The sequence below is a fragment of the Maniola hyperantus genome, chromosome 17, assembly GCF_902806685.2.
Source record: "Maniola hyperantus chromosome 17, iAphHyp1.2, whole genome shotgun sequence".
Lineage (NCBI taxonomy): Eukaryota > Metazoa > Arthropoda > Insecta > Lepidoptera > Nymphalidae > Maniola > Maniola hyperantus.
In genome coordinates, this window is record NC_048552.1 from 10,574,023 (window position 1) to 10,581,514 (window position 7,492).

The window sequence follows — 7,492 nt, forward strand, 5'->3', positions numbered from 1 at the left end:
AGATTTCCCATGAGCACGCACAATTTGTCCCGTCGCCCCTCACCCCTCGTCCCGCACCCCCGCGCTGCAAACGCCATCATAGACACCCGACTTGACGGGATTAAAATAGTTGAAGTCTTGCGAAAAGCTTAGGTTTTAGGGTTCCGTACCTCATACCCCTATAGGATTTAAAAAACCTAAATCCATGCGGATGAAGTCGCAGGCATCAATGGAAAAGCTGACTGTCTGACTGTTCTATCAACGCACAGACAGATCGGGCTATAATTTGGCACATAGATAGCTATTATCAGTAGGCGTTAGTTTTTCCCAGGGTTTTGCTTATGTTGAAGAAAAGGTAAATAACTTCTTGCTGCAAAATGCGTAACAGGCGCACTATTATACCGCGGCCCATAGCGCGAACTTACAATGAAATCTTGAGACAAGTGAAAAATCAACTCCAAGACTCCAGAACGTCTAAAGCGCCGGGAAAATCACGTCACTTACGATTTTCTCCAAAAAAATTCAAAGGTAAGGTGTTTAAGTATCTTTTAAGCAAACTAAGAAAAAAGCAGCTAAGCTACATCATCATCATGATCAACCTATCGTCTGCTCATTACAGAGCACAGGACTCTTCTCAGAGTGAGAAGAGTTTTGGCCATAGTCTACCACGCTGGCCATGTGCGAATTAGTAGATTTCACACACCTTTGAGAACATTATGGAGAACTCTCAGGCATGCAGGTTTCCTCACGATTCACCGTTAATGAAAGTGATATTTAATTACTTAAAACGCAAATAACTCCAAAAAGTAAGAGGTGGAAACCCCCGACCTCCGACTAGAAGGCGGACATCCTAACCACTAGGCTACCACAGCTTACTAAGTTATATATTATATTATAGCATCTCGTGTAAGGAAGAGGAACGAGTAGGTATGTTATCATCCGTTTGACAAACCGAATTGAAAATACAGACTTCAAGTTACGCAAGTGAAAAGTGTCGTACAGGAAATTGAGTCGCGGTTCGATTTCCAGCTGTAATCCGTTCCTATATCTGGCCCGCCATCTCAAAACCTATATATATACACCATAAGTAATATTAATCCTGTATTTTTCAAAATAAAAATATTATATGTAAGCTGAATTACTTCATCTAAGTACATGACATTTTGTTGTTCCCGGATGTACAAATGTACATTCAAACTCTTTTTGAAGAAATTGCGAAAAGAGTTATCGAGTCAACCGGGGACCCGAGAGCTGGCAGCTACCTTGGTCAAAGAATTAGTTTGGCCATCCAAAGGGGTAATGCTGCCAAGCATCTTGGGTACAATGCCTCGCTGCGGTGGTCTCGATGAGGTTTTAGATTTAATTTAATTAAATTTTAGTTTTAATTTATAGTTGTTTCTTTTACTTTAGATTTAAGTTTATTTAATAGAATTGTATGTTTTTGTGAATAAAATATTATTTAAGATAGAAAATGTGCCTAATTCTTTTGTACACACTCTCTAAACTAAACTAAAATGGCTCGTCTAAATATATTGCTATCCGTTTCATAATGTTGCGTGTGGAAAAGGATAGCACTAGATTTAGACCTGCTAATTTAGTTTTTAGTTTTGAGATTGTCTACAAAAAAATCGGCCCCATTAAACATCCAATAAATTCTAATTAGATTTACGCTCTAGAATACATACCTACCTCTAATATTCCTGTATCATGTATGATGCGAGGACGTAAGACCAAAGGTTGTATCACTAAATTTTTCAAGCTTTAAGTCCAACAGTCCATGTGCCCGACACGTAGGTAGTACATAATAAATTGTTGATAGACTCCCAAGTCCCAACTGAAATGTCAGACCAAATGGAATAATAAACTAGGAGGGATTAACCGAACGGGTGATACCCACTCAATATTACACGAACCACATTCGGTAGTTACTCGTTCGATAAGGTAGATATACCTAGCAAAAAAAAATTAAGTCTATGGCGCCGTCCTATTGTCATCGCTCAAAAACTCGATAAATCAAAAACTACTTACTAGATCTCGCTCAAACCAATTTTATTTTCGGTCGGTTTTAATTTTTATTTTCGGTGGAAGTTTGCATGGTAATGTACATCATATATTTTGTTTAGTTTTAACATTCTCTTATTTTAGAAGTTACAGGGGGGGGGGGGACACACACATTTTACCACTTTGGAAGTGTCTCTCGCGCAAACTATTCTGTTTAGAAAAAAATTATATTAAAAATCTCAATATCATTTTTGGAGACCTATCCATAATACCCCACACGTATGGGTTGGTTGAAAAAAAAAATTGAGTTTCAGTTCTAAGTATGGGGAACCACCAAAATTTATTGTTTTTTTTTCTGTTTTTGTGTGAAAATCTTAATGCGGTTCACAGAATACATCTACTTCTTCTTCTTCTAGTGCCTCTCCATTACTGAAGGTCAGCAGTCAGTTTTTTAAACTTCTCCCTGTCCATGGCTAGGCGGAATAGTTCTCCGACTGTTTTAATGCCAGTCCACTCCCTGATGATACATCTACTTACCAAGTTTCAACAGTAAGTATATAGCTCTTATAGTTTCGGAAAAAAGCGGCTGTGACATACCTACGGACGGACAGACAGATAGACAGACATGACGAATCTATAAGGGTTCCGTTTTTTGCCATTTGGCTACGGAATCGTAAAAAGGCCTGTACCAACCGGAAATCGAACCAGGGACCTCTCGTGCTGGTAACGTAGCCCGGTGCGCCAGGAAGCTCGTGAAGTAATAGCAATGATTTCTTGAATCAATAGAGCGGACAGCCGGCGCGTGGCACGCCGCTCATTACTGGAACGATATTTTAATAAATACTTTATTTTCTGGTTATGCTTTTGAGTTGTGACTGATTGGCGCGCGCACCTGGTCTTGTGTCGTTATTTTAATTTACCGCAAATTGAAATAACGTCACAAAGCTATTAATATTTTATAATAATTCAGACTTAAAATTGGAGAAAGTTCGCAATTTGAGGCATAGCGTACGCATGTATTAAGTAGATTTTTGATTGAACACTAGAGCATTTTATTTTGAGAACAGTTTATGCCATCATCTACGATATATGATATACATCATCATCTTATAGTACGGATTGGCAGACTTCACACACCTCTGAGAACATTATGGACAACTCTCACGCACGTAGGTTTCTTCGCGAATTTTCTTTTTCGGATCGAATCCCAGCCTATAAAAGGCCTAATAAGAGCCCGTACTTATAACCGAAAACCTGTCCCGATTTCCCAATTCTTGTACCTACTATTTAACAAAACTGCAATTGTATGTAAAATATTGAGATTGTTAAGCGACCTACATGTGCAAAAATCAAAGGGTTGCTATTTAAAAATGACTCATAAACTGCATGAAAGTCAAAGTTGAATTAAAAAAAAAATTGAAAAATATCTTTGGAGGTGCTGGGATTTGAACCCAGGACTTTCAGCATGCGAAGCAGACACTCTACCACTGAGTTACACCCCCGGGTAACGAAGCTTCCAATTTTAGGATCACTCTTTGGGATCAGTTTATAACATCATTAATTTCATGATAGGATAAAAAAAAAATGTTTTTTTACTTTTGTCCTCATATAAAATTACTTTTATTATTAAATATTGTTATTTAAAAAATACCTACATAATTTATAAATATGAATTTTGAAATATTAACAAAGTTAATAAAATTTTAAGATGAAGTTGATTTTATAACTGCGTTGTTAAACTGCAATAAAAAAATGTTGCAGCTTTTTAAAGTTCTCATGAACACCACTAGATGGCATCAAAAGTTAATCCGGCCGCTTGTTATTATTAAAACAAACTTGATTGTAGTTCAAGAGATGGATCAGAGTTTTGTAGTTTTGTTGATCACTTTTCTACGTATATGTAATACATACCTACTAATTAATATTATATTTAAACTAGCTTATAGTCGTGACTTCGTCCGCGTGGACTATACAAATTTCAGACCCCTATTTCTCTCCCTTATGGTTGAATTTTCAAAAACCCTTTCTTAGCGGATGCCTACGTCATAATAGCCAAAGTTCAGCCCGATCCGTCCAGTGGTTTAAGCTGTGCGTTGATAGATCAGTCAGTCAGTCAGTCACCTTTTCCTTTTATATATTTAGACTAGCTGATGCCCGCGACTTCATCCGCGTGGATCCCGTTTGAACTTTTTGATTTTCCGGGATAGTAGCCTAGGTAAGTCAACAATTTAAATAAATAGCAATAAGAGATTTATTGAAATTGTTTTGCTTTTTTAAATATAAGTATGTAAGTCTTGTTTTTTTGTAAGTTTTCTTAAAAATATATATTTAATCATTTAATTTTTTTTTAAATTACCAACATAAAGAATCAATCCAATCCAATTTCGACACAGCAAAAAACCACGAAGGTTTAAAAAGTGTGTCACTCCGTCTACTTCTTAATACATAATAATAGTGCTTCTGTAAACAATTTACATTGTTTATAGAAGCACTTATTACATTGCATTTGATACAAAAATGGGGATCGTTACAATTTGTTAATTTAATAGGATTTTAGCTTATATTTTAAATTAAATCTAGTTAGTTCATTTTTAATTTTGTTATCTAAAGTATTTATTTTGATCATAATAATATCAACATGCATTTTTTTTACATTGATTCATTCCAAAAGAGTTTTTGTATCCGTCTCTTAGACTATACGGTACGTTATCGAGACAAATGTTTTTGCAGTGCGGCCTTTTAATTAGGGAAAATATTAAATCCGTTTTGATGAGAGATATGCCGAAATAAACCACAGTGCAGTTTTGCCGATTTAAAACAAGCACTGATTTAATAGTGATAAATTAAAATTAGACAAACAATAATATTGAGGATGGTTAATTTAATTTAAATTAATTATGTTATTTAAATATTATACAGCGTGTAATCAGAACGCTGGCAAAAACGAAGACAGGTGATAGTACTGATGATTACTGATATGAGAAAATGACTGAGAAAAATCCTCTCTGCTCCGCTTAATTAGGTCGAAACCGGTAGGGCGATTGTCTAAAACCTGCATCAATCATTATTACAATCTCAATTGTTCTGATTGGCTGAATTTGTGCGGTTCTTGTCGCAACAATGCATTGTGGCCAATAGTGAGCGAGCATTAACCAATCAGAGATGATTGCGATCGTGACATTGTAGCTGTCAAACAACCGCGGTAGGGCCACTGGTCTAATGTCACAGTAGACTTGACCATTATAAGGTAAATAAATGAATCATTGTTTGATTTAATTGCCTAGCGAGACTATAGGAAGAATCCTTGCCTCGCTAAGATCGTTTAGCAGCTGAAAAACACCTAAAGTATGCACCTACAACAACGTCAACTACAGGTTTTATTCGAATAGAATTAATAATTTGGGTTCCGTACCTACTAAAATGGAAAAAATGAACATGTAAGTATGGTGTGACTTCGTCCGTCCATGTATCCTATATACATGATAGGTAGCAAAGAAAGCTTTATAACCACATCCTTGCGCGGCGATGCGTGAAAATCACATCAAAATGATTACAGTCCTTTGTTGCACCCCTTGGTCGAAACCCCCGGTTACGTCAGACGTCACTTTATAATTATACTTGCGGTATTGACACCCCTGTATCAGGGTTGCACAAATTGGGTCAAAAATCACGGGTTTGTTGGGGTTTTTCAAAGCATTATGTAACTGAATTTTTCCTGTTGTTTGTTGTTTTATTTTTTAGATGAAGTAGGTACATCTAAATATATAAACAAAAAAGGCTAGGTACTGACTGATCTATCAATGCACAGCTTAAACTACTGGACGGACCGAGCTCAAATTTGGCACGCAGATAGCTATCCGTAGGCATCCGCTAAGAAAGGATTTTTAAAAATTCAACCCCTAGGGGGTGAAATAGAGGTTTGAAATTTTTGTAGTCCACGCGGATGAAGTCGCGAGCTTGTTTATGATGATAAAGTACATGAAGTACATAATGTAAAGTTGAAATGCTCTAAAAAATCTAGTTTTTAGGGTTCCGTACTCAAAAAGGAAAAAGGAACCCTTGTAGGATCATTTTGTTGTCTGTCTGTATGTCCGTCTGTCCGTGCGCCGTGTCTGTCAAGGAAACCTATATGGTAGGTACTTCCCGTTGACCTAGAATCATGAAATTTGGTAGGTAGGTAGATCTTAAAGCAGAAGTAAAGGAATAAATCCAAAAACCGTAAATTTGTGGTTATAGTATCACAAAAAATAATTAAATTGTGTTAAATATAAATAATAATTAATAATTAGTATTTTCAAAGTGAGCTAACTATACCAAGTGGGGTATCATATTATAAAAGAGCTTTAGCTGTACATTCCAAAACAGATTTTTATTTATTTTTATGAATATAAGGTGTGACGTTTTGTCGGTCTCAACGACAGCGACAACGCTCTACAAATCTGCTATCTCATTCTAAAGGTCGATGTCAGTACTGTATATAAGTCGTACTTTTATGAGAAATAAAATGATTTAGGTACTTTGCCGAATGTGAGTAGGTACACAGTACATTGATGGATAGTCTCTCACATTTTGCCTAAGTAGGTATGTATGGCATGCAAAATTAAACATGTAGTTAACTAGTTAGGTTAGGTGTATCAGATAGGTTACCGAATCAAAAGCTACCTGACATGCGAGTAAGCCACAATGACCCATTACCAGCACAGTTACCCAAACCTTGCCTCTGGCTCATGCCGAACCAGAATCCCAGAGCATTCACCCCTGACCCCTAACTGGCGTTGGTCATCTCGAGACGTTGCCCCTCTCTCTCGCACTCCTCGTGAAATTGTATGTGCGTCTCGCTCGCCTTGCTGTGCACGATTCGATATTACAGCGTAGATTGGAGTACACTCTCAGAATTGCACTCTGTAGTACGGTACAAAAATTGTGGCATAAGTTTGACAGAAAAATCTAATTTTTATCGATATAGACCATTCGACCTTCCTTGACTATTATTAAAAAATTGCAAAATCTGTAGATACCTATCTGTTTACAGAAATAAATAAGTATATTTGTATTTTAGATAAAACAATAAACGTTCTAATGATACTGTAATTATTTTAAATAGTATTGGTTGTAGATATATTTAAAAAAACTTAAATCTAAATTAAAACTAAAAAATTTAAATCCACATTCTAATTGGAACGCAGTAACAGAGTAATCATGTTGTCATAAACGATTCAGATTCTGAATCACTTCTGATAGAATTCCTCTTTTCTTTTGTTTAATGTGGTGTGAGTTGTGATTAAAAACACTTTTTGGTACTCCAATTAAACCATTTAGAAATATTCTTGCAAGCAAGCTACATCAACATTATCATGGTCAACGGATAGACGTCCACTGTTGGTCTCTTGTACGGATTACCACACGCGGTCTTCAGCCTCCTGAATCCAGTGGCTCCTTGCGACTTGTTTGATGCCACCTGTCCACCTAGTGAGGGGTATACCAACACTACGGCTTCTAGCGCGAGGTCGCC

The 7,492-nt window shown here is 36.5% G+C and overlaps 1 non-coding gene across 1 annotated transcript; it reads right to left on the reverse strand.

The window, feature by feature from the left end:
* Positions 1–3,410: 3,410 nt before the first annotated feature.
* TRNAA-CGC (transfer RNA alanine (anticodon CGC)) lies at positions 3,411–3,482 on the reverse strand. Its single transcript has one exon. It is a non-coding gene; the product is annotated as a tRNA-Ala (tRNA).
* Positions 3,483–7,492: the final 4,010 nt, after the last annotated feature.